Source organism: Lissotriton helveticus, chromosome 1_1 (assembly GCF_964261635.1).
Source record: "Lissotriton helveticus chromosome 1_1, aLisHel1.1, whole genome shotgun sequence".
NCBI lineage: Eukaryota > Metazoa > Chordata > Amphibia > Caudata > Salamandridae > Lissotriton > Lissotriton helveticus.
Genome location: NC_136057.1, coordinates 1,939,939,270 through 1,939,967,231, shown reverse-complemented (window position 1 = coordinate 1,939,967,231; position 27,962 = coordinate 1,939,939,270). Strand labels below are relative to the sequence as shown.

The window sequence follows — 27,962 nt, the reverse complement described above, 5'->3', positions numbered from 1 at the left end:
CAGCTTCATTAATCATTAAGCATTTAACACAGCACAGAAGAACTTCTCCTGAGCTAGCCAGAGAAGAGTAAAGAGAGCTGCTATTGGGAGGCAACCTAAACCTAGTTTTGACCATTCATGCTTTTGAGGAGAGGTCGAAGACATTGAAGGTGATGTTTAAAGACCAAGGACTTGTGGATGGTTGAAGATTCCCATACCCAACAGACAAGGTTATCCCAACTCTATGGAGTCTTAAAGGAAGGAGAGTTGTGGGGGAAATAAACGTAACTGGACCAGTGGTCAACAAGCCTGTGCAGAAATGTTTTAGACATGGAGGAAAGACAATCTATGGTGTGACATGCTAAAAACTTTCAGGGATATAATTCACCAGAGAATTATCAAAAACATTAGGGTTGATGTGGTATTTCATTCTCTAATGTAAGTAGAAGATACACCCCTCAGTATTGGACTAATGTGGCACAAACATAAGATCTGCACCACATGTAAAGTGGGAATGTATCTAGCCAATTAAAGAGGTTCTGGAAGGATGTATCAGCCACGTATTAGGGGTGATTAACAATTGTTCTGGGCTTGAGAGATCCCAAGGCTGATGATTCATCGGGGTGCATAGTATACTACTGTCCCATGGGAGAAGTCAAGAAAGATATAGCGAGGGATTGGCATAACATGACCGTTTCCGCAATCAAACAATAGTTCAATTGTGGTAAGTATTCGCTGTGAAAAAGACTGCTCACGATTTTAGCGATACTACTGGTGTCCCAGTCATTACTGTTAAGGTAATCCCCACCTCCGATATGAGAAAGAAAAGTAAGTTAAACCAAACGCCACACACCCTAGGCGTGCCATAAATAATAAGTTACCCATACTACTGCCTGTTTTTTCCTCAAATCTCTTGGCTGGTAAATAAATGGTAAGATGGGATCCCTGCCAAACCAGCATCTAAAATTAACGTTGGGATTCCTTCTCTACCAGGTCAGCGGGAGAAGGCTATGCAGTACCAGTTTAAGAATGGGAGAAAAACATGTTCCCTTTTCCTAGGATTTTTTGTTGTCCCAGTGGAGGACCCGGCCTTCTGCTGTGGCAAATCAGGAAAACTGGTGTCAGAGTAGGAATAGGAGATGGTGGAGCCTCTCCCCTACAAGGATGATAAGCGGTAAGAATTGTTAATGTCGTAGAAAGCACACTGTTAAAGGTAAGAAGTTGTTGCTTCCTTTTACCATGTGTAAGGAAGCATTTGGTCTCTGTTACTGAAGTGGAGTTACGTGCTTCAGCATGGTCGCTGGAACACTTGTGCTGAAGTACATGTATGCTTTCAATACAGATTGCCGAGTATATGCATAGACACTGTGACAGATGTTTCTGCACATACATGCACTTTCTGTTTTATGCACACAATTTTAATAGAGATATTTGGCCAGTGTCTAATTTGTTGTGAATTGCTGTTGGTTGCTGTACTGGTTCTTGGTGATTTTCCTGTCTCCGATCTTCCAATATGGGGAAAACTACAAAGAAAAGACATTATGTTGAGGATCTCCCTTTCTAAGTCTTCCTCGCCCCCTAGAAATCTCAGTAAGGGGCAGGTGAATTATTCAAAACCAGAATCAGGAGAAATATGCTGGCAATCATGGCCAGCATACCAACTCCTGCAATTGAGAATCCTCAGATGCCACATCATGATGTCTGTTCTTCTAGGTCTATTTTGGAGTACAAAGACAGGGAAATTCCCTTTTAAGATCACAGGGGTAAATACACTGCTACAAAATTATTGGCAGAGGTTTTCACCTGAGTATGTCAGAATATGGGATTTCCTGTGGAGGAGTTGCCTTCCACATCTTTAGAGTCTACTGAGACAAATTCAACATGCCCCATCTCGGAGGTTACTCATTCTTCAGGGTGTACTATATGTGATCATGCGAGAATGCAAGGACTCTGATAAGAGAAATGTCCATAGATTCATACCCAAATTCCATCCATCAGAAGGTATAGATAAGTGTACTCAAGTCTGTGGCTGTGCACTCTTTGGTTGCTAGCTTGATGGGACAGCCTTCTAAGACAGAAAAAAGGATCAGACATAAAAACAAGCATTTACAATGCAACGGTTTCGCCTTTGTAAAAGTTAGAGCTATTGGCATTGTAAATGACATTTTTTTTATTTATGTGTTGGTTTTGAAAACAGATAAATTAATAGCATTGTCATTTAGAATGCCAATAGCTTTATCTCTCGCAAATGGGCGATACCTGGAGAGAACAAAGATTAGGGCCCCCAGAATGCACTGGTATGCTCCATGAAAGCAGAGGTTGAAATACAGCCTTCTGCATGCGACCCCTAGGAACTCACAGGGCACCTGCTGCTGCACACACAGCACCGCCATGTTACTTATTCGAGAAGCCATGAGTTTGCCATGGACAGTACCCCACGTGTAATGCTATTCGATATGTTCGGCTAGATGAGGGTGAACCAGGCAATACCAGAAATTTGCCTACACCACAAAGCCCCCTTTTCGAAGTTCTGAGTGCAAGGCTTTTTAATTACTGAATGTAGAAACAGAATACAAGTCGTAAAAAAAGAAGTGGGGGGACGCCATCACCGGAAGTGACGTCATTAAAGGTAGCGAGCTCCTCTTCACAAAGAGGCCAAAGAGTGAAGTCGAGCTGTTTGGCAGGGGGGACGGCGTACGCCCGGTAAAATAAGTCGGGGGACGCCATCCACCCGCGTGGTACCCCGACTCGAGCCCTGACGAGACTGTATACATCCAAGAGTGGTATGATAAGATGGCAATCCAATACAGCTTTTCGGTATACACTTGAAAACATGGCCTATGTACTATTTGTTTGGATAAAAATCAACAAGAGCTTATTTTCACAATTTTAAGAAAACACTGGAAAATACCCACTGTAATTTCTAAAAAAGCCTCTTAAAACAGAGACAGCCTAAGCGGACATTAGCGCTTTATTGTGCTATGTGGAAATCTCAGTCTCCACCCTCACCCCCATCCCGCCCTTTTTATCTTCCGTATGGTTTACGATATATGTACATTTATTTTAGACCATTCAGCAAATGCAAATGAACTCATTGCACTGCTCACTGTTCAGTGTCAGTGTGCTTTCAAGAAGCGGTCTTAAGAATTGCAATATGTGATGATACAGTGGCGTAGCAAAGATGCTGTGCGCACAGCTCTCGAGTGTCCCAGTTCCAAATGTGCTTAGCTCAGTCAGTCCTCAATTTTTCTATGAATTCTGAGATTTGTAGTGCTGATTTTATCATGAGTTGAGCTGGATTACAAATAGCAGCATGCAACATTTAAGCATGGAACCTGTTCGTTTGAGGGCAATGGTGGTATGCTCCATATGGGATTTGTTTTGGGGTCAGATATGATGTCCAGACTAGGAGTGCTTCTCCTGCATCATGAGAAGATGCCTCTAAATGTGGAATGGCGTTAGAAGGTACGAGAAGTGTCTGAAATGTATACAAAACTTAATTGGGTTTGGTTGGAAAGGTGTGGGTGATGTGTACCGGTATGCAGGGCTCTCAAATTCCCCTGGTTCATGTGAAACTATTGCACCCAGTCCGAGTTTCTGCTTTGCATTCTGGGACTTGCAGGATTTTTTTGAGCCCTTTCTGGAATCAGGACTACAAACTCCAGAATGCAAAGCAACAGCCTGGTTGGGATAAGCTAATCACGCACGGATATGGGAAAATTGAGATGTCTGTTACTGAGCTAATGAAAGCAAGTAGGATGGCAAGGTGATACACTCTCTCTAGGTTATTGTGGATACTATCTCTAGTACTGAACGTTTTACCTACAAATATTTTCTTTCAGGCTTGCCATTTAATTCGTTATATGCAGGAAACAACGTTATCACCCTGAATGCATTAGGGTATCATACAAACTTCAGGAGTGGAAAATGTCCGTAATGACCTGGAGTAAGGAAGGTGGTCACCCTAGAAAACGGGCCCCTTTGGCCGCAGTTTGGCACTAATATCCATAATATTGATGACAACGGCACCTCACAACCTTGGGTCCCGGTGCCACTGCACCTGCTGCACTATTGATAGATTACAGCCCTGGGGAATCATCATGCAAGCAGGCGTACATGCTCTCACATTTTTGGGAGTGGGCTGAGCACCTGTTTTTTTTATCCCAGGTGTCTAAAGCTGTACCATAGTAGCTCGGAATTTCCCCGAGTTAATGCAAGAATTTTAAACAGAACAAGTTGGAAACCGAGAACAAGATTTGCCTCGCTCCTATCCCGACGGGTTATGTCTAAAGTTCATATTCATGTTTCGACTGTTAGACACCTCACACGCAAAAACAAAACAGGTGCTCGGCTCAGCCTTATAAGGCCCTTGGTGTACGCCCACTGTACCGTTTCGACACTGAAGTAAGTAGGCGTGAGTCACGAAGGTAAATTATTGATCTTCTTTATTTAAGTTATAGATCAGAGACACCCACAGGTTGACAGCTCTTCTGCTCTAGGACTCCGGGCAACTGACAAACGTTGCCCAGAACGCCAGAACGAGGAGAGAAGAATGCATTCTCGTGCTGTTAGCAGCACGAGAATGCATAACAGTATACCACAGACACCAGCGTTTACCTGATAAAAGGAGTGACTTTTGATTTAAACATACATTTATAAAAGAGCTTGACATTTGCTCACGGGACGAGCCGGTTTTAAACGGAAGTGCCTAAACATGTACCCTCTGCCTATATGATGCCCATTCATCTTTAGAAAAACCTGCCTTTACCACCTCCTTGCTTCTGTTTTGCCTTTTCTTTCAACACATCTGCAGCTTTTGCGGCCAGCGTTGAAGTGTCTCCTTTGATATTTCACAGCCTCTCACCTCAGGAACTGCTGCTAAGGCGCGAATGACAGGTCAACGGTTGAAGATCAGAGGCCGAGCTCGTCCCACGAGCATCGGGGAATGAGCGATATTTGCATATGTACGGGGCGACGAGTGGTAGAGAGCAACAATCACAAGGCAATTCTTCTCGTTAGCGCGTTTTAAACAAGCATTGGAAATGCAATAGGTCTCGCACCATTAGAGTTAGTGTTTTTAGAATTGTTTATGGGTTTTTTTTGTAAATGTTTAACATTTTTGTTTCCTGTAGCCAATGCTAAAGAATTACAAATAAAAAAAGCCATAAACATTTCTAAAAGCTCTAACTGAAATGGTCTGAGACCTATTGCACTGTGTGAGGGTGAGGGGTTGAGGGTGAGTGAGGGTGAGGGTGGGTGAGGGTGAGTGAGGGTGAGTGAGGGTGGGTGAGGGGTTGAGGGTGAGTGAGGGTGAGGGTGAGTGAGGATGAGTGATATTGAGGATGAGTGAGAGTGAGGGTGAGTGAGGGGTTGAGGGTGAGGCGTTGAGGGTGAGTGAGGGTGAGGGGTTGAGGGTGAGGGTGAGTGAGGGTGAGTGAGGGTGAGTGAGGGTGAGTGAGGGTGAGTGAGGGTGAGTGAGGGTGAGTGAGGGTGAGTGAGGGTGAGGGGTTGAGGGTGAGTGAGAGTGAGGGGTTGAGGGTGAGTGAGGATGAGTGAGAGTGAGGGTGAGTGAGGGGGTGAGGGGTTGAGGGTGAGTGAGGGTGAGGGGTTGAGGGTGAGTGAGGATGAGGGTGAGTGAGGGTGAGTGAGGGTGAGGGGTTGAGGGGGAGGGGCTGAGGGTGAGTGAGGGTGAGGGGTTGAGGGTGAGTGAGGGTGAGGGGTTGAGGGTGAGTGAGGGTGAGTGAGGGTGAGGGTGAGGGGTTGAGGGTGGTGAGGGTGAGGGTGAGTGAGGGTGAGGTGTTGAGGGTGAGTGAGGGTGAGTGGTTGAGGGTGAGTGAGGGTGAGGGTGAGGGTGAGGGGTTGTGTCTTAACTTTGGTCCCAGCACCATGAAACAGGAGTCTCTTGAGGGGATAAAGGTGGGCCTGGCAGTCAAATGTGTGCTGTCATTGGCGAGGAGTCAAATAATCAATCAGTGATGCCTCTCGTTGCTCTTAACTTTGGTCCCAGCACCATGAAACAGGAGTCTCTTGAGGGGATAAAGGTGGGCCTGGCAGTCAAATGTGTGCTGTCATTGGCGAGGAGTCAAATAATCAGTGATGTCACTTTCGCTATCCTCAGCGAATTAATGAGCTGATGTCCATGTGCATATACATTCCACTCTGTACCGCGAGGATTGTTGTGGGTGAAAAACGCTCTTAAACTTATATCCTGGAGGCGTGATCCAAACCAGGTTTTCTAGACGCACAACAAAAAGCAACGGTTTATAAAAAATATATAATTGGAGAGGTTAAAATGTGATTCAAATAGTAATTCAATTCCCCCCCCCCCCTCTCTCGCGGTCCTTGCTTCCTGGAAGGGAGCCAAGCCCTTGGGGCGGGGTGCTGCAAAGCAGGACAGGCTGTGGTATGCACGTGCAACAGGAAATGAGGCAGCCTGCGCCCACGAGGACTCTCTCGAGCAGGGTTAGGTGCACAGTTTGTTTAGAATGTGTCCGTCCTATAAGCTGAATGTTGCACCTTTGAACTTGTCGCGGGAAAGGCAGAGTTTTGTTTTTAATATACAAAATGTTTTACCTCTGCAGAGACGTCTGGTCCTCGAGGAAGGAATGCATGGTTTCCCAAAGTCCAGCAGCATGCCCTACTCCCAGAGTCGAGGCGAACATCCATCACCCCATAAACCGTTTCCCACGGCTTTTTACGAAAGTCAATAGATTACAGATATAAACAAGACGGAGGGAAGGAAGATAAGGGGAGGGGGGAGGAGAAATGCGACACGGCGGGCAGGGGAGGGGGCGGAGCAGGGAGAAGGAACAGACGAAGGAACGGCAGATAAGGGGAGGGGGGAGGAGAAATGCCCCCTGGAGGTCTGAACCTGGTGCTTATTTCTGGAGGGCGTTGGAATCACCCTGTGAGAAGCGGCTTATTGTGGCTCGAGGGACGGAGGGAGAGAGCAGCAGCCCGGGTGGGGCTTTTTCCTGTGCGCGGGATGTTTGTCAAGCATGGTCGCATTTCAGTTACAGGAAACGGTACCCACGTGAGAGCCGGCATACTGACCGCGTTGCTCAATGTGGGAAGCACGTGGTGGCTGACGGGGGGTGGGGGGGTATATGGGATGTGTGCGTTTGAACATTGTGCACCTAAAGCAACTGCTTTCAGCGTTGATGAAGCAATAAATGTTCACGCTCTTGAGCAGTCATCTGTGCAACTCCCAAAATGCACAGTAATCGGCCGAAGCACACTTGCGTGCAGTTGTGACATTAATAACTCCCTTTTAGGGTTGGACGCTTTGCTGTGAACTCCGTGAACTGCAAATTATTGTAATGTTTCTGAAGAAAAAAAGCAAAACTCACGCTTTTTTCAATGAAAAGTAACAATATAGATACTTCAAAGTTCTGCTCAGACTGTGGAGTATTCCCCAATCATCGGTGTGCTTATACATTGCGAATTCAGAGCTACAGATTTATCTATACTGGCCGTAGGCTGCTTTGGAGCGACACGGCGGGCAGGGGAGGGGGCGGAGCAGGGGCCTGGCAGCTGGCAGGGGTCAGGGCATATCTAAATTTGAGTGACACAAAATGGGACTATAACTAATGTGGCAGAGATATGGGGAGTGGGTGGGCGAAGCTAATCCCCATATGTACGTTAAAAATGCTAAAAAAATCTGCTGCTGTTTTTATCTCACCATTAACCGATTTCCAAACTCAAAAACCGTGCAAGAAAATAGCAGCAAGGAATTATCACAAGCACTCAGTGGGATTCCATGATGGCGGTACATCAACTACTGGGCTGAGGTGGACTGGAACTGACCTAGGAGGGGGGAGGAGGGAGGAGAAATGCGTCTCGGCCGGAGCAGGGGGCGGAGCAGGGAGAGCGGGCTTTTAAAATGTACTTCACACGGCCGGCCGGTCGTGAAACTGAAAGCATGGCCGGCCGGCCGTGAAAGCCTTTGATGCCGCAGGGGGTGGAGCGGCACCAGCTGGGAGAGTAGGCAAGGCAGGCGGCTGGGGGCATGTGCACGCGCTTTTAAGCTCAATGCGCATGCGCATTGAGCTTAAATTTCTCGTGCACTGCAAGGAATCGCCACGATTCCTTGCAAGTTGGATAAAGAGTGGATAAGCCACCATAGTCTCGCTTGCTCGATGCGCATGCGCATCGACAGGCGAGACCTAAAAATGAAGTACCCACTTTGCAATCGTTTTTAGGAGTGTCCTCCAGTGATTACCTCTTCCAAGTAAGTATGCCCGCCTGCGATGAAGGCAGCGAGCGTGTCTGCAGCATTAGCCAGTGCTTAATTTGTACGGGTGGGTGCAGATGTCAGCCACTGGCACTCGGTGGTTACACATTTGTTTTTCATTATCTGAGTTTAAACCCAGTGCAATTGAGGGAAAAGTTAAAGGGGGGTGGGAGGTGAACAAGAGATCGCTAGGAAAACAGTGATAAAAAGAGAAGGCAAGGATGATAAGAAAACTCACAATAAAGAATACGACAATGAAATGGCAAATAAATAGGGTGAAAGAAATGTGTATAATTAGGACTAGGCAGCTTTGACATTCGTGATTCCGGGGTCCGTAAGTCCGGGAGGCGGGCTTCTAGAACAATTTTGGGCCCGAAACCTTATTTTTTTCTTTTTACGAAATAAAATAAATCAAATTTGCTTAAACCTATGAGCTAACACAGCCCATCCCCAGATGTTCTTGCGTTTTCACGCACGAGACAGGCACAAGCTAGCAAGCGTGATGTATTGTTTGGGAAAACGAGAAAGGGCTGCCTGGGGCTGTTTGCTCTAAGCCTGCACGCGCCTCGTTGTGACGACTCATATCCCGGGCAGTTATCTCCGAGACCTCATGTGGCTTCAGGAACAATTATGCAAGCACCCACAGACCCCTTTGTGAACCGCGATCTCCTTTCAGTATCATTTTCATTTGCAAAAACGGTTTTTATTGGCAATCAGGTGGAAAGATACATTACAGGATAAAACAAGTCAGGCATCAGTTAACGATGCGATAAAGCGGCACAGCTCCAACAAGACACCTTTTATAAAGAACAGTCCCCAACTGACCCCCCCCTCCCATATTACCCCCCCCCCCGTAGCCAGTGTGTCGTGCCCTTCCCCTCCAGTCGATGATGTGTTATCAGCACTCGTCCTGAATAAGGACCACAATGGAGGATAAGAGGCTCCCCTCAACGGAGAGTCCCGACCCCCAGATCAGCCAGCAGTAAGTGTAAGTAGTGTGTGCACCCTGGGGAGTGTGAAGAATCCCAAGTTCGGCGCCCTCACCCCGGGGTCCCCCCCTCATCCTCGCTCTGGTCGCCATCCGGCAATTGGAGCGCTACCACTAAGGCCTCCCACGCCCTGGCCACCTCCAGCGCTTTGTCATTGTCAAGACTCCTAGCCTGTCGCAGCCGCAATGTACTCTCCGCTTTCGCCCAGCGCTCTAGTGTGGTCTTCCAGCGCAGGTAGCTGGGGCCTTGAATCGACTTCCAATGCATGGAGATCTCCCGCTTAGCCAGTATTAAACTCAGGTCGCAAAATTTGCTGGTAACTCGGTTGCGAGGGGTGTGAGGGAACCACAACAAAAGGCATGTGCCCATGTCAAGATCGATCTGCCGGTCCGTGACAGCATTCAGGCAAGACATCACCGCCTCCCAATAACCCGCTAGCTTGGTGCAAGTCCAGAACATGTGGGCGAAGTCCGCATCCGCGGTTCCGCACCTGGGGCAAAGCGAGGAAGCCCCCTCGAAATACTGCGAGAGCTTCGTCGGTGTTAGGTACGCTCGGTGTAGAGTGAAAAACTGGACCATTTGGAACCTGGCGTTCCTTGTGCCCTTCCATGCTCTGCGCAGTAGCTGTGGCCACACCGTGTCAGGAATAGGACGCCCGATGTCCCCTTCCCATTTGGCTCGTAGCCCGTCTAAGGGTCGCAAGGCCGTAGACGTCAGCCGACGGTAAAGGCACGTGACGGCCTTATAAGTGCCAGCGGCCGTCACCACATACTGGCAGCACTCCGAAGTCGGGGGTTCAGTGAGCCCACTCCTCCAATATCGACGAACACCTGCCACCAATGCAGCATGCAGCAGGTACCCACCCCTCGGCAGACAGTAGGAGTCCTGCAGCTCCTGAAACGGGAGCAGCGAGCCGTCCCTGTAGAGGTCGCCGACCATATGCAGGCCAAGTTCCTCCCAGACTGCTAGGGAGGACCAGTCGCCACCATGAGGGAAGGCAGTGCACATCCCGAGCGGGATGTCTGGGGCGTAAGGGCGAACAGCACCGGAGCGCTTGTGCGCCCGAAGCCAGCAGCTGCGGATCGTCCGTTCCTCCAAAGTGAGCAGAGCTAGGTCCAGTTTCTGTCCCAAAACTATAAAAGAGATGATATGTCTCGGGAACAATTTGCCTGGCGCGTCCTCCGGGCCACGGAACTCCAGAGCCACTGCCTGGGTCAGCCACTGCAACTGCGCTGCCAGATAGTACCACTCGAAGTCCGGGGCTGCAAGGCCTCCGTCCGCCCTGGGGCGCATCAGCGTGGTCAGCGCAACCCGTCTCCTGCCCGAGCCCCAGATGAACCCTGTCATCAGGGAACGGAGTCTGCTGAAAACCGATACGGGTATCCAGATCGGCAGAGTGCGGAACAGATACAGCAATCGGGGAAGCGCTACCATCTTCAGCAGCGCGACTCGACCCGCGACCGAGAGCGGCAGCGTCTGCCAGAAGCCCATGCAACCCCGTAGGTTCCGGATTGCCCTGTTGATGTTACCGTCTAGGAGGGCCGCAGGCGAATGATAGACGTGCGTGCCCAGATAGGGGAGACAATGGTGCTCCCACTGCAAGGCACCCTCCAGCTGGGTGTCATCGGCCCTCGGAGTCAACGGGAAGAGGCAAGACTTCCCCCAGTTGACTCGCAGCCCCGAGAGGTGACCAAAGTCCGACAGGAGCTGTTCGGCCCCGAGTAGAGAATCGCCCGCGTCTGCCAAGAACAACAGGCAATCGTCCGCATAGAGAGAGATGTAGTGAGCGTCGCCTCTCAGCGGGAGCCCTGCATACGCCCGTCCCAGCCGGGCATGCGCCGCCAGCGGTTCTATGGCCAGTGCAAATAACAGGGGTGACAGAGAGCACCCCTGTCGAGTTCCTCTACCCACCACATACGAGGCAGAAATGGTGGACCCCGTCTTGACCCGGGCTGTGGCCGCAGCATAGAGCAAGGCAGTCCACTTCACAAAGCGTTCACCCAGCCCAAATGTCTCCAGGACACGGAGCAGGTATGGCCATTCGACGCTGTCGAACGCTTTCTCGATGTCAATTGAGAGGATTGCGGCATTCGGAAAGCTGGCGGCCTCACCCCCCATGATCCTGAGCAGCCGGCGCACACAGGTGGCAGTGGTGCGCTGAGGAATAAAGCCCGCTTGGTCGCTATGCACCAGGGAGCGCATGTGGGTCAAAAGCCGCGTCGCGAGAACCCGGCTGAAGATCTTATAATCCGTGGTGAGCATGGAGAGCGGGCGGTACGCCGATCGGCAGCTCGCATCACCCCCTCTCTTCAGTAAGGGTATCACCAAGGCCTCGCGAGTAGACGCCGGCAAGCGCCCCAAGTCCCAGGCCTCTTGGTAAACCGCCCGCAGTCGTGGAACCAGCACATCCGCGTAGGCCGCATAAAATTCTATCGGGAGTCCATCCGTACCCGGAGTCTTTCGGCGAGCCATGTGTTTGATGGCCACCCTGATCTCACCCTCGGAGATATCTCCGCCCAGCTGTTTTACATGCTCCGGGTCGAGCTTGGGTAACTGCGCCGACACCAGGAACTCCTCCAGCCCTGCCGGGAGGCCCTGCATCCTGCTCACGTAAAGGTGTTCATAATACTGAAGGAATTGGTCGTTAATGTCTAATTGCGTGTAGACCATGCGCCCCTCCGGGGTGGCAAGCGCCACTATAGGGGAGCCACGGGCCCCAGGACTGGCCAACCACGCCAGCAACGAACCCACTTTGTCCCGCTCAGCGTGAGCCCGGACCAGGAACTCCTTATAATCAAAGCAGCGCAGCTTTTCCAATGCCGTCGCCACCACCTCTCGCGCCTCCGAAACCGCGCCACAAGCCTCGGGGTCCGTGTGGTTGCGCCGTTCCTCCGCGCGCAATCGGTCCTCACTACGCTCCACATCCTGCAGCAGGGTCTTGCGGACACCCGCGGTGGCCGAGATGCAGACGCCCCTAACCACCGCCCTAAAGGCGTCCCACTCCACAGCTCTGCTGGAGGCTGTGTCCACATTGGTGGCAAAATACCCCTCCACCCCACTACGCACACTTGCCTTAAATGCCGGGTCCTCCAGCGTCAGTGGGTTCAACCGCCATGTTGGAATAGCTTGGCGTCGTCGCATCCACTGTACCGACACCAGGCAAGGGTTGTGGTCAGACACCGTTCTAGTCAAATACTCACTATGGCGGATCAGGCTCTGGATGTCCAGTGAGCACAGAATGCTGTCTAAGCGAACATGCAGATCGTGCGGGGGGGGAGTAAAAGGAGTAATCCCTTTCCGACGGGTGGTGGGTCCGCCATGCATCGAGTAGGCCCCAACTACCCTGCCAATCCCTCCTACCCTGCGCCAACTTGTGAGCCGCTGCCTGCGCCAGTGGCGGGTGAGATCGATCCAGTCCCACGTCCAACACAGAGTTAAAATCCCCCCCAAGCAGGACCGTGCCAGCCAGGACAGTCGCCAGCTTCCCAGACAGTCGCGCAAAGAAGGCAAGCTGGTCCACGTTCGGGGCGTAGACACTGCAGAGTGTCACGTCCCTCCCATCCAGGCGGCCCTGTACAGCAACAAACCTTCCCTCAGGATCAATTATCGTCACCAAAGGCTGAAAGGGAACCCCCGCCCGGACCCATATCAAAGCCCCCCGTGCAAATGCCGAGTAAGTGGTACAAAACACATGCCCCCGCCACCTGCGCTGCAGGGCCCGCCCCTCAGTTTGATCAATGTGAGTTTCCTGCAGGAAGGCGATCTGCACCCCCCTGCGGACAAGATGTGCATGGACCCTGTGGCGTTTCAACATGGAATTCAGACCCCTCACATTCCAGGTCACACACTTCAGGTCAAGGAGGGTCCCCATACCTCAGAACAAGCACATCCCCAACGAAGGCAACTTCCGCACGCACACTGGCTACTCCCCATGAAATGAACCCCGACACACCCCAACAGCCCCATGCCCCACCCCTCCCCTGAATAGGTCCCCAACAGCAGAAACCCATCCAAATAAGTAGCACCCAACAGCAACAATCCCTGGTAACTACCAGAGTCCCACAGTAGGTGTGGGAAAAAATGAGGGGGTGGCCTGTTGCCTCTCTCACCAGACCGCCAGCAGCTCACTCCCCCGAGTCAGTGAGGCCTCCCCTACGCGCCCCACGCCCCCCGCATCCCCTCCACAAGTAAAGCTATCAGCACTACAGGCGGTGGCCGCCCAACTCCAGTCCCAGGCCCAGCAGGCCAATGTCGCCATCCCAGGGCACGAACACAGCAGGTCATACGATACCAGTTCAGGAGAGCAGTAGCTTCACTCGTCCATCAGACCATCTGCAGTCCCAGGCGTGACATGCGGAGGCGCGGGGTCCCCAGTCACCGATTCCTCCGAGGTCCCCCCGTCAGTGCCACCTCGAGACCCCGACTCCACAGCCGTCGCGGAGTCCAACGCCTGGGAGATGTCGGAGACCGGCTGGAGGGCATCCCTGCGCTCCTGCTCAGTCTGTGAGACCGTGGGTGTCCGAACCTTCGGCGGACGTTTCTTGCGTCGCCTGCCCCGTTTAGGCCTCGGTGGCGCCCGCCGCTGTTCCCCAGGCGCGTGATGTGCATCCGCACCGGTCCTGTAGAGCTCCAGCCAGTCCCAGACATCATCGGGGTTGTCGTAGAAGGAAGATTTGCCATCGAGCATGATCCGTAGGCGGGCTGGGAACAGGAGAGGGTAGCGGACGCTCTCCTCCCGAAGCGCCTTCTTGACCGCCAAAAAAGTAGATCGCTGCCGCTGGACCTCCCAGGAGTAGTCAGGATATATGGAGACCTGGGCGTTGTCCACTTTATAAGGCCCCAAAGCTCGCGCCCTTTGCAGAATGAGGTCCCGATCTCTGTAGTGCAGCAACCGCGCCACCACCGGGCGGGGAGGCCGGCCCTCGGCCGGAGGGCGAGCCGGCACGCGGTGGGCACGCTCTAGAGTGTAGAACGGCGACAGCCCCTCCGGGACAACCACGTCCCGTAGCCAGACCTCCAGATAGCCCAGCATGTCGGCCCCCTCAATTTTCTCCGGCAGGCCCACCACGCGAATGTTGTTGCGGCGGTTTCGCCCTTCTGCGTCCTCCGCCCTCTGTTCCAGCAGGTGCACCCTCTGCTGCAGCTCCCCCAGCAAGGCGCCAGCCGCTTTCGACGAAGGTTCCAGCGCTTCAATTCGGGTTTCGGTCTCTTTGACCCGATCTGCCAATTTGCCGTGGTCTGCACGTAGTAGGCCCAGGCTCGTGGACACCTGCCCGATATCACGATGCAGGGCCTCCCTGGTATCAGCGATGGCCTTCAGGATCTGCTCCAGCTGACTTTGCGGCAGACCCGCCGCCGGGACAGCATCCGGAATGGGGCCCCCATCAACCACAGGCCCCCCAGCAGCCTCAGGGGGGGGTTTCAAGGGGCGTTTCCCCATGGGGGCAGCCGCGTCTCTCCCCCGCAGCAACAGGGTCAACGTCTTACCCCGCGTACAGCTCGCCAGACCGCAATCCTCGGGGCCCCTTGTCGTGCGGCACTCCCTCTGGGTTCGCCGGTCCCCAAAACCAGCCACTCTCCGACGATGCCTGGGACCCCCTCGATATAATGCAGTCCGCCGGCCACCAAGGGCCCCCCTAGCCGCAGCACTCCCTCAAATCCAACTGCGACGTGCAGTTCCGTCAGTCCAAAATGGCGGCAGGGCGGCCGCGCAGGGACCCAAGTGCACGAGGGTCAAGGATCAGCGTGCCCGGGCCTCAAGAGAGGAGCCCCCGGGCGTCCTCAGGTGCCGGTCACCAGTTCGTCAGCCGGTGGTGGTAGGGTCCCTCAATGGAGGATGGCCAGGGGTCGCGCAGGGGCGTCCCCCCCAGGTCGGCAGCCTCAAAGTCCGGATGCGCCCCAATCCCGGGGCCCTCGGCCCGCAGCACCCCACTCCTCCGGTTTGCACTGTGCCGGTCCGCACTCCAAGCCTGGGCACCACAGGCGGTGCACAGCGGGGGCCCCAAATCAAGCTGGGAGGGGGCAGCGCCGGTCGCCGTGTCCCTGGCGGGCCGCGCAGGAAGAGGTCCGACTCCAAGCGCGAGCCTCTCGGTCGGGCAGCAGCAGGGCCCCCCCCGGGCCGGGCGCCTCACCAGGTCCTCTCGCGTGCAGGCACCCCCGACGGGTCTCCGCAGGCACCCCACAAGGAAGCGGGTCAAATTCCGCTGCTGCGGTGAACTCCACACCCAGGGCTCCAGGCCACTCGGCAGTCAGTGGCCGGCCAGGTATCGCCGCAGGTCGGCCGCCGGAGTACTTGAGGCCGGGGATGCGGCTGATCTTCAAGGCCGCAATATGGCCGGCGCCGCCCACCAATCCGTCGGTGCGGCGCGGGCTCCACGCAGCCGGGGGCTCGCCTCCGCCGCCTCCGGGCAGGCCCCCAGGAGTGCAGGAGGAGACACGGGCAGTCTCAGGGCGCCAGGGCCACCAGGATCAGCTACGGCAGGATTAATGGGGGAAGGCCGCTGTGGAGCTCAGCGCTCACACGTCTTCCTCCATCGGCCACCAAGCCACGCCCCTCTTTCAGTATCATTTTCATGGTCAGCAAGGGGTTGGCACGAACGGAATTGAAGGATTGTGACCCGGGACCCCACCCCGCTCCCGGCTGAAGGTTGAATTCGGCCATGCCACAAAAGAGAAAAGCACGTAACACTAGAGCTAAACACCCCAGAGCCGAATTTACCTGTCGGCCCCCTACAATCTTTATCCTCATAGTTGTTACGCCAAAATGCATAATATTTTTTTAGGTTTCGTCCTGGCGTTGCAACTGCGTAGCAGTTGCTCCGCCCAAGGCGAAATCTAATGTAATCTCAGTAGTGGCGACTTGAAACCGCCCCTTCTTCCATTGGCTAGCTCCATAAATGGAGGCTAGCCATTGGAAGACATTGGCTGTCAGTCACTATTTCCCGTCGGAACGCGATTCGGGGGCGTTTCCGTGTCTTTAAGTTCCGCCCTCTCCTCTTCCCATTGGCTGGAATTTTACCTTCCAGCCAATGGGAAGGGGAGACCACGAAAAAAACACCCCCGAATCCCTACAGGGCGTGCTGTGCTTTCGCTTGTTATTTATTTATTATCCACGCCTCGAGCTGTCCTTCCACGCACCCGGAGCGAGTGAAATGGCAACACGCAAACAATCCGCAGCAATAATAATAATACGGATAATGCTCTAAAAAAATAGTGACTAAGATGCCTAATATATCGGTGTTTGGGCATTTGCAACGCTGTGCGTTCCATTGAGAAAAGAATGTGCGTGCATTAAATATCCATGTTCTCATGTATGGTTCCCATGATGTTAGTCCTACAGTTCTGAAGCCACTTGAAGGAGCAGTTTGCTGCGAAGGAGCGCGCCACATCCCGGGACCCTCTGAAAATGACATTCTTGAGTGCACCGGAGCGCTCGTGGTCTTTGACAGCAGATTGCACATAGGGAAAGCTGGCAGAAGAGAAGGCTGGAATCTTCTGCAGTGCCTGCTGGCACCACCCGCACAAAGGCTGGTCCAGGCTTCCTGGCCGGCGCATACATGAAGGGGGTGATTGAGACCAGGTAGCCGGAAGAGGAGCAGTCCAAGCCCCGGGGTACGGAGGGAAGGGGGGAGGTGCGAAACCCCTAGTACTGTCAGGCCCTATAGTCTGCTAACCTGGCAGCCGGTGTGTTTTCACCGTGGCTCTTTACCCTGCTGCAGTGTGCCCCGTGGACACACACACGGTGACGGAGCCAGCTAAAGATTCCTTTAGGAATTCATGGATGAATCAGAAAATATGAGACGTGATCTAATTATAGCAACAATCCTCTGTTTCCGATACCTACTGCGTTTGAAGAAAATTTAGGGCAAAAATAGAAAATAACAAACAATAAATCTGCTTGGCTGTGTGGATCCCTGGTGGCGGCCGCCCCTCGTAGTGCTGTATAGGGTCATGACTCATGACAGAAGTTTGACATTGACCTTTTGCTTTCTACGTGGGTGGGGTTTAGGAGCTAGCTGCTGCTGACAAAGTCAAGGATTGGAAGAGAAGAACAACTCCTCCGTGAGTGCACTATAAAACCCCTCCTGTATTCATGTGCAAAACTTAATTTGGAGCTGCCTTGATTTGACCAGCATTCCAATATCTCCCCTCGACTTTGAGATCACCATTTTGTTTTCATCTGTGAAAACAGTCTATGCACGTTTGGTGTAACAGATAGACATTCTGAGTCTACCCACATATTTTTAGCCAGTCTCCCCAGTCGAAACCGTCGTAAAAATGCAAGATGTATTTAGACAATGCCATTGCTCGGTTGTACTGGCTGGCGGGTGTGGTGGATGGAAGATGGACATAAATACACATTGTTCTATAGTGCTTGAATTTGATTAAGGGGACCTTTACTTTTCCACTTCTTTGCGAGGGTCCTTTAAGGTCCGAGACAGCTTCTAAAATGCAGGAATAGTTTGGCGTGTTAAGCGCCTGCTGCTCGTTTATTTACGCGTGTGCTTATTTGCATAGTGCATAAAATCCCAAGTGCACATCTTACGTTTATAGAGTGATGTTGCTGGCTGGCGATCCCTTCTACCTCGTTAGCTCTTTGTTTATCGCGAAAATATGTGTTCTGTCTGTAAACTATGCAGGTTCAAATCCCAGTAACAATCCAGGTGGAAACTCAGGTTTGCCTGCAAATTGCATGTTTAATCTGCAAGTTAATGCTCCTGCTGCAAAGATCTGCGTGGTACCTTGCAGATCGCACGTTGGAGCCCCGAGGTAGTTGATTCAGGCATTCATCCTTCAGCGGTGGATAACTTGTATGATAAGTTAGCTAATGATAACAAAGTATCTGTAAAGGAATTCAGTTTGTGGTGTTTGCTCTACAGATTTATTTTATTTAATCATATTCGTGTAACTTTTGAGCAGCTCCATTTTTTTCATCAAGAAAAGGGGGCACCTTTCCAGAAAGCTAGGGGGGTCGAAATATGCGATTGGCTGAGCCGTATTGACGGGAACCAGTAGTCGATAGTACGCCATTAAGATTCATGATGCAGAGTCAATCCTGGCTTGTATTCCTTGTGCTGTGAATGCAGAATGCTGCCGTCTTTGTTGCAGAGCAAAAATGTAATTTATAGTGTTGTGGTGATAATCATGCCCTATTTTATGCACATGGCCATTCACCGTGTGCGAGTGTTTAGCCCTGTCATTCAACATGTCCCTCCACATGACAAAGTCCGCGCAAGAACCCTGCAAATCCAAATTCTAATTCGCAGTGCTCTGTATTTTGTGCGTGTTTCATCCAGGGCCACCGGAATTATGCGATTGTGCTGCCTCAGCGATTTTCGCATAATTTATAGATTTGCCACATAATCCATCTTCGGTTGCATAATCTTCAGATTTTAGCCAAAATGTTTTTGTTTCTAGCTCCAACGTTTCAAAAGTTACTATAAATGCAGTGACACGTGTTGCAGTGCGATGGAAGGCCCTTTGCAAAGCTGGACTGATGACCTCTCCGTTGCTTATTGGTATATTTGGGTGTTAAACAGTTACTGATGATGTGTAACCAATACCCATACAGTGTTAAATAGTTGAAAAATGTCAAAATAATGAAGCAATCCCAATACAAAACATGCAGCCTTTTGCTGCATAATTTCCTTTTCTTGGCACAATTACTCAACCCTACCGCATAATTATAAGAGAACAGGGCGGAAAGATAGCAATCAAGAAATTTGCGGCCAAGAAAGAAAAAAAGTATCACTCGTATGTATTGCTATGTGACTGCTAGGTGCGGAGAATTAACATTATTCTGCTAGGGTTGTGATGCAAAGCCAAGTAGGCATGTTGTACTACTCGCCTGAGAGTTCAGGAACCCACAACCAATTGTATATGGAAGCATTTTATCTGTATGATGTGCTCTAGTAAAGTGGATAGATGTGTGTTACTTGCTCTGATCCTCGAGGCCCTCGATCATCAACTCTGACTGATTCCTGTGTAGAGGATTGTTTGAGAAGCTGCTAGCTGGCACACCTGTGTGGACTGTGGACATATTTACATATAAGTATTTAATTTGGTGCCCCCTGTATCTCTTTGCAGTCCACATACAAGATACGTTGGTACATGTTCATGGGAAAATGTAATAGTTTTGAAAGTGGAGGGTCAAAGAAAGTAAATATCTCCCAGTTCGTTTGACATGTGGCTACATGTCACAGGGCTTCTCCTGCGTGCTTTGTGGTAAATCCAAAACTCACCTCTTGCCAAATTAGGAAGCAGCTAAAGTCCACAATTTTAAGGCGAAAGCTAAGAAGAAGCTGAAGTGAACCTTGTATCTATACCCCATATGTCTTAGCGAGGCTGCTGCCGGTACTAGTCGACTCCAGACCAGGCACTAGCAACATTCGCTTCTTGAGTATTAAAAAGGAACTGATTGGAAAGTTCCAAGCAGCCCAGAATCCGCTGGGTCAATTGGTTATGGGCCTAAAGAAACCAGACCACATCTCTTAGGCCAGAAGTCTCCTTTATCGCAGTGTGCATTGAAGGGTCGCATTCAAAAGCTTAAATAGGTGATTAATGGCTCTGCCACAAAATATTTGGGGGTGAAACTATAGCAGCACCGGGAAGTATGAGCTCTCTCCCAAACCACCTCCACCCCCCCGAACCATGCATCATGGATTATAATTTGCTTTGAACATCCAACACAGAGCATAGAGGTGTCAACCCCGCCCTCTCCATCGAAAGACTTCTGTAGGGCAATCTGTCTGCTGCTGCAAAAAAAAAATCTGCAACCCACAGATCACTGGTTTATTCTAACTTAGCCTTTCATCTTTCCAAAACTAATAACAACTACGCCTGTTGAGCCGAATAAACCTGTATCTCTGCATTCTAACACAGCGTATTACTTGTGTAAAACTTGCCTAAGGTGTACATTTTGTACCCACTGCAATACTCGCAGGATATGCTGGGGTTTGTATAATAAGCCACAGTATCATTAACATCCTGCGTATTAAGTAGACATGTGCATATTTTTCTATTAAAGCAGTGAACATTTTTTAAAACTGATTTGTAATTTATTTTATATAGTGTACGCGGCAGCTGTAGAGGCTAACTTTCTAAAAAGTAGGGATGCAGGGAGCATTTAGACTGCTTCGCCGTTTCCTGCAAAAAAACAGGATGCGCATGTCCCCGAAAATTAGACCCAGAGGCGCGTGCTTGTACTCTGGATGAGGGCATGTTACGGCTGCTCGTTCAGAAGCTTTTAACAGAACTGAATATTCACGAGCAAAATTGCAAATTGTCAGAATCTGGTGGCATCCTCCGTAAATGACTGGTGAAGGCAAAATAGAGCAGGGGAGGCGGCATTACGAACAGGCCTGCCTGCCAGCGATAGGTTCAGTGCCAGCTGCATGTTGCTGCTGGTGTTGTATTTGCTCTCCGTGTGTGTGTTGTCCTCCCTCCTCCCCCTGGGGCCGTGGTTGCACGGCTGCTGCCTCTTCTCGCGGTTTCCATTTTTAGGTTTTGGCCTGGCCGTAGCACTGCAAAGCAGTGCTCCGCCCAGGGCGAAATCTTATGTCCTACAGTATGGGGCTTCGTCCCGCCTCTGTCTTCCATTGGCTAGCTCCATAAATGGAGGCTAGCCATTGGAAGAGATTGGCTGTCGGTCACTATTTCCCCGTCGGAATGCGATTCGGGGGCGTTTCCGTGTCTTCTTTTAAGTCCCGCCCTCTCCTCTTCCCATTGGCTGGAATTTTACCTTCCAGCCAATGGGAAGGGGAGACCACGAAAAACACGCCCCCGAATCCCTACAGGGCGCGCTGTGCTTTCAGTCGACAACTCGTTTTCGGGAGGCGGTAGACTCCCGAATTTGAAGCCCAAAAAGGCTTCCTTATATCTATCTCTCGCCTAGAACTGTATCTGCTTTAATTATCAGTGACTATATTACCGCCGCCGGGAGAAGTCCAGGTGAGTGCTTTGTTTAATATTCTTGCCTTCCTGCCCCCCCCTCCTGTCCGTTCCCACCCCCCCCTCCCGCTGTGTCCCGCCTTCACAATACGCACTAATTGGCAGCCCATTGTTGCGGGCAGTCCCTGGAGGTTGGCAGAGAGCGGAATGGCACAAAGTCTGCACTAAACCTCGCCCATGAAGTAGCTTGCCGCTAATCAGGCCTGGAGGTGCACAAACAGAGCACTGTGCTATGGCTCCCATCACGCTCTCCCCCTGCCAGTTCTTCAGCCAAAGAGAGAAGGCCTTCCCTTCTTGTGCTTTTAATGCGACTCCTTTCATGGGCACGGAATACACTTACAGTCAATACCCGGCTCTGATAACACGCGTGAAAACCTGTCTAAAAACATGCAAAGTCTTTCTTATTCATGTGCTTGACATTCACAGATCGAACAGCCGTAATAAAGAGGAGAATAATTATCACCTAACGTGAACCTTGCTAGGTGCGCAGAACTAAGTTGGGAAATAACAAAAAAACTCGACAATGAGGCACATTGAGTGGAAGAGGCTTCTAGTCTGCACAAACGCGAAGCATTCAATCACAGCATGCCAGCAGCAGCATGAAAACAATGGAGACGGACAGAGATACATATCATTTCAATCGTTTGGCGAGCAATAAATCCAGGTGTTTTAGACACTAGAATCCGTGGCTACAATTTCACCCTGTCCCTCCAGGCAAAAAAACATAAACTAATAACTTGCTCATTCTAGAACCTCTTTCATCTTTATTTCTGCGACTCTGATTCGCTTTTGCGGTTTGTGTATGGTAAGTGCAGCTTCTTTGCACATATTTGACATCCGCCCCGCGTGCAGCAGTTCGCCGGGCATGAACGTGCCAATTTACACATATGACCAACCATGAAGAGAAATGTGGCATCTAAACCGAGCGCTCAATGCCCAGAGCACATTGTTGTCTTTACAGAATTGCTGATTTTGAAGGTGATATCATCTGCAGAAGTGTCTAGCTCGAAATGAGCATTTTAATACAGCTGGTCACATATTGAATGAAGTAAATACAACTGCTAAACTACCACTTCTGGAGCCTCCATTTTGAAAAGGTGACGTAAACACGTCAAGTTGAATTCAGTCACATTTATAAATTTGCTTGACAGGCTGCTCCGTAGCCCGCATTTTATTTAATGAAATATGCTCCGGCAGACAAAGGCCTCCTCTGTGTTTCCGCTTGTGAGAGGAGTTGAAAAGAATATTGCCCACCCTCCACTCCGCTCCCCTCTCTGGTGATGAGGCCTATACGACGGCCTGACAGGAAGGTTTACCAAAGCCCCTCAAAGAGAAGGCCTTGTGAGCTCAACCCCACACAGGCGAGGTGCCAGCCAGTCAAAAGGGCAGGTCACGCAGGTTGCAAAAGACAATCGGGTTCCCAAAAAACTGCAGAGAAACGGCATGACCGGGCACGCTGACTACCTTCCCGGGGTGAAAGCTCATTTCACTGAGCGGCCCTGGGCACTTCACCAGCCCAGACACAAAAATCCCCAAAACACTTAGGAATCTGTTTGCGTTCGTGTCCACAGAGTAAAGTCGCAAAGTCTATCTCAATCGGCTGATCTGTTTGTGAAGACGAAGAGGAAATTGCGAGGGGATGGGGGAACGGTGGGAGACGACAGATAGCCATGGGAAGGAACTTAACAGAGCCGCACTTTATTCTTTTTCAGAAGTATCAATTTTCAGGTGTTAAGTGGTGAGTTAACTATACACCTTGTTATGGCATATGGTGAAATCGGATTATTGCAGTCATCTGTCACTGTCAGGGAGTTCAAATAAAGCTCCTCGTTTGAAAGCCTGCTGACCCGCGTCAGAAAGTTCATTGCCACTTTTACTTTAAAAAATAGGAGATGAAGGCAAGAGGTCAGGAACCAACAACCCACCTGGGCTCACTGCTTACATGAAGTCATTATTAGGTGGACCGATACAGCTTATTACAGCAGCAGCCCGCGGGCTTGTGTAAACTTAGAGGCCTTCTGCAAAATACTGTGTATTGACATAAGCAGAAGACATCTGTGCTAATTTCTGAAATACAACTTTAGTGTTCATAATCCCGCCTTGTCGCAAAAAATTAGGCAGCGCAGGTGTGTGTGTGTGTGTGTGTGTGTGGCTCTGGGTGTGTGTGTGTGTGTGTGTGGCTCTGGGTGTGTGTGTGGTAGTAATTGCTGTCTGCTGAGCTTGTCCGTAGGGTACAATAGGTCTCACATTTGCGAGAGATTAAGCTATTGGCAATGTAAATGACAATGCCATTTATTTACCCGTTTTCAAAACCCACACATAAATACAATTTTTGTCATTTACAATGCCAATAGCTCTAACTTTTCCAAAGGCGAAACCGTTGCATTGTAAATGCTTGTTTTAAAAAGTATATAAAAGTCACAAGAGGTGCCAGATAAAACAAGTCAGGTCCCGGGCCGGCAGCCAATCACAGCGCGGCCCGGGAATGACGTCACGGGGGTGTCCCGGGCCGGCAGCCAATCACAGCGCGGCCCAGGACAAAGGGGCGGGACTTAAAAAACACCGAGAAACGCCCCCGAATCGCGTTTTCTCGAGAAAGCGTGATTGACAGCCTCTGTCTCCCAATGGCTAGCCTCCATTTATGGAGCTAGCCAATGGGAGACAGAGGCTGAAAGTCAATATGTAGGATCATGAGGTTTCGCCATGGGCGGAGCAACTGCTACGCAGTTGCAACGCCCAGGGCGAAACCTAAAGAGGGACTCAGCATTAAGGGAAGGTTATGGTGGTGCGCAGTTATCTGAGGAATGGGATACATGGTGCATATACCAGTCAGTTTCAATTTCTGACTCCAAATCGGTGCAGGAGGGATCTGAATGCTCCTTTTTATTGGAATATATGGCAAAACAGATGGAGCTGGTCCCCAATATATCGTCTGATGTGGTTCAACCATCAGCTGTAACAGAAGGTGCCACTATTACTGCAAGAAGGAACTTGTTTTTGTAGGAGTAGCATACAGATTCAGGTCAGAAATCAGCAACACTATGACTGACTTTTGAAAGAATAAAGTTGCTTGGATCTGAACTTGAGGAAAAGTTGCAGAATTTTTTTGAAGAAAAGGAGCACTCTTTATCCACAGAGTTTAAAACATCCAAGCTTCCTCAGTGCCGACCAGAGTCTATGGCAGATATTTAAAAAGACACCTGCCTGTGCCACCCGTTGATCAAGGAGGCAAAGTTCCTGTCAGATCTGTGCAGCTGAGATGGTCTCAGCAGGCAAAGAGTGGCCTTATAGATCCTAGTGACTAGGTTTTTGAGGAGCTTCCCATTCCTCTCCAACATGATCTCGTTTCCATAAACCAAAGTTGGAATAAATGTAGCCCTCATTACCTTCAGGAGTAGATCGAGGCTCATCCCCCACAGCAAACTGGACAGTTTCAAGAAAGAAGACAACAGGGCCAGGGCTTTTACTTCTATAACCTTACTCTGGTGGACAAAGGAACCCCTTGCGTCAATTGTGACAGTGAGATAATTATATGTCTGTTTCTTGGAAACCCTATAGCCGTTAATATGTCAACTTCCCAGCCTATTGATTTTTCTGCCCAAGATGAGAACCTTTGTGTTCTTTAGGTTAACTTCCAGCCAATTTGCATCAGTGTAGAAATGGAAAGCGTCTAATAGCTGCTGCAGACTGACTCTTGTGTGGCTAAACAGTACTAGGTCATCTGCATTAAGCAAGTTGTTAATATGTTTGCCCTTGATCTTGGGCGGTGGGGGTTATTAGTGTTGTTGAGGACGCTAGACAGGTCAGAGATATACAAGTTGAAAAGTATTAGGGCAAGCACGCATCCCTGATTGACCTCCAGTGAACTGTTTATTTTTCTAGACACACGAGTTCCATGGACTAGCTTAAAACAAATCCACGTATCAATATGTAGTTGTCTGCTGGCACCAAGGAGACTCAGCGGGATTTCCACTTTTTATTATCTTCCACAGGGCACTCCTTGGGACACGATAGAATGATAATAACAAAGTTTAAAAATCCTGTGTACAGAAGCTAGGACTTGTGGAAGAATATAAGATTTGCTCCACAGAGTGACGAAGACATACTGGACAACCTACAACAAATCAAGCCAGCAAATAGAAAGTCAGAACATGAGAGTCACAAAGCCAATGGTAAGCAATGGGTAGACTGCATTCCCAGGGAAGCTTTCGAAATGCCCACATGAAGTATTTTAGCAACCAGAGGCAGGCTTCGAGCTAATTATCAAAAAAACAAAGCGGTACCAGGGCACCGCGGAGTTTGCTCTTGCTGCATGCTTTCACACAGGCAGGCCTGTGTTTTATCTTTAGTGTCTGTGGAAACATTCCAAACAGAAATGCTCACCTTTGAATCTTATGACTATGCACATGCATTCATGTGTGTACATTGAAGGTGTGTTCAGTTTATTGAACCACCTATGTTAACAATAAATAAAAAACATTAATAACTGAACACAAAGCACTGCCTTTGAAAGTAAACAGAAGGGAAAGGGATGCAACCCTATAGTTTTGTAACTTTACGTATGTAACTGTGGAGTCAAATCCCTACTTCCCACTAGACCAAACTCTGATCTACAGCCCATCACTTTACCCCACCATGTCTTGTTTCCCTCAACCATCCACATGAATTAATTCAATACAGGACCTGTAACCTGCATAAACCTCACTTATATATAGTTAACAGAAAATAATCTTGCTTCACATCAAATAACAAGGTAGGCTATATAGAAAGAGAACATGACAAACTGACATATTTGGGGTAACTCGTTGGGGCATATTCTTGACTGTTCAATTAAAAAAGATACCTAACTTTCAATAAATGTAACTCAATTCAGTGATATATTCGAATGTACTTAACAGAAAAGTATTTAACATCTTTCGATGGCTTGGCTCGTGCTTTGTCTCTTGGAGCCAAATCAGACACTCTCTCGGTTCTCGACCGGGCTATTCGTCTGTGACGCCCCCACTCCCCCACCCCCATACACACACAAACCCCGCCCGAAATGTAATGTAGTCTGCGCTCGTACGCACTTTTAGTGAGGTGGGTTTAAAAACTTCAGGTGTCACGAGAGAGCGGATCTGACATTTCATATCAACACAAACAACGTTCACGTCACGACCACCTCTAGCGCATAGATGCCATTATAAGAAGTTCGCAACACTCTCTACCAATGCACTTTGCACGGGTCCCGATTCTTCACAGAATGCCTTGTGCACCCCCGATGACACCACTGACTCATCCCAAAACCCTAAACAATTTCCAGCACCCACCTTCTAGGAAGCCTGTGCAAGCCTGCAGCAGCTCTCGAGGCGTCTGTGCAGTCAGAGCAGGAAGTGAGCAAGAGGCAGGAAAACGAAAGTATCAGCAGCATTCCCCGCCCATCCTCCACGTCAGGCGGCCTTAGCCCTGCGATGTAACAGCTGCCCTCTGCTCCCGCACAGCATGCTGGGAAGTGTTGTTGTCCGACGCCAGGTTGCCTCTAAGGGCGGCAGCCAGCAGGAAGAGATGGTGGACACCTGCTGTATCACTTTACTCAAACACCTCGAAAGTGGAAAACGTAAATGGGAAGGGCTAGTGGGAATTGAGGAGATGTTAAATAATACGTGCAAAGCAACAGTTTCAGGCGTGAGTCTGTCTACTAATTGGTTCAAATGTATTTTTATATAGCGCGAACTTTACCCAGAGGTGTCAGCGCTTTACAATAGAACGAAGTAAATTACATAAGAAATGAGAGTAGCATGGAAGTAGTTACAACTATCTATAAGTACTCGTGGCTAAAGTTACATATTAACAAGTTACAGTACATTCAAGATGATACAATACGAAACGGTGGCGCGAATAGGGTAATACAAGTACAGAATACATATTTACGAAAAGTAGAGTGTCGGATGGCAGTCACAGTCACGACCTGGAATGAGGTAAATTATTCACAGAAGTGTCTTTGGAAGACAAGAGTTTTAAGATCTGTTTTGAAAGTCCGGAAGGAGGTGGTGGTCCGAAGGCTTGGAGAAAGTGAGTCCCAAATTCCAGTCGTGTTACCTGAGAAGGATTGCACCATGAGTTGTGGAAAATTAGTACGGTCTGGTAAACATTATCTGCGCCATCTTGCCCTTTTCCCCTGATGCCACACTTTTTGTCGTGCGCACCCGCCATTTTAGGTGCCTCGATCAGAACAAACCCTTTTGCATGCCACTGGCCCCCAGCATAGCCCTCCTCCCTCACAAAGCCCACACTCTGACAACCCCCGCTCGCACATGCCTTGGGTCATAAACCCCTCTTCAGCGCAGCCCTGCCTCAGAACCCCATCCTGTTCCTAGCGCGACACTTCCCTTCATTCCTTTCCTGGTCCCAGGTCCTTTGATGCAAGCCCCCTTTTCCTGTGTGCCCGTTTGTCTTCCTCGTTCCCAGGCCACCACCTAAGCTCTGCGGATACTGTTTATTGCCCCCCCCGTACAGTAGGAAGCTTCCCTCATTGAAGGACCCTCGAGTTGATCAAAGCCCCCTCCCTATGAGATCCGATCAAACCCCCCACATTCCGTGAATCGGCGGAATGTCCAGCTGCGCGATAATCATCACCTGTTGTGACCGGGGTGGGGACTTCTGCTGTGTATGTGTGTGGGAACGGGCTGGGAGCGGGGGTTCCGAGAATGTCTTTCCGTATATCAAAGCCTTGCCAAGAATGTGTTGTATATAATAAAGCAATAAACCTGTGTATAAGAGGCCAGGCCTCAGAGATGCGGGTAGAGCACCTCATGACGATACCTGCTGTCTGA

General features: G+C 50.1%; 1 protein-coding gene across 1 annotated transcript in view; it reads right to left on the bottom strand.

The window, feature by feature from the left end:
* LOC144755109 (uncharacterized) overlaps positions 1–26,568 on the bottom strand; it is a 124,466-nt gene extending 97,898 nt beyond the window's left edge. The window contains exon 1 of the mRNA XM_078643622.1: positions 26,460–26,568. The gene's annotated coding sequence lies outside the window, so the exon portion shown is untranslated. The remainder of the gene's footprint in view (positions 1–26,459) is intronic.
* Positions 26,569–27,962: the final 1,394 nt, after the last annotated feature.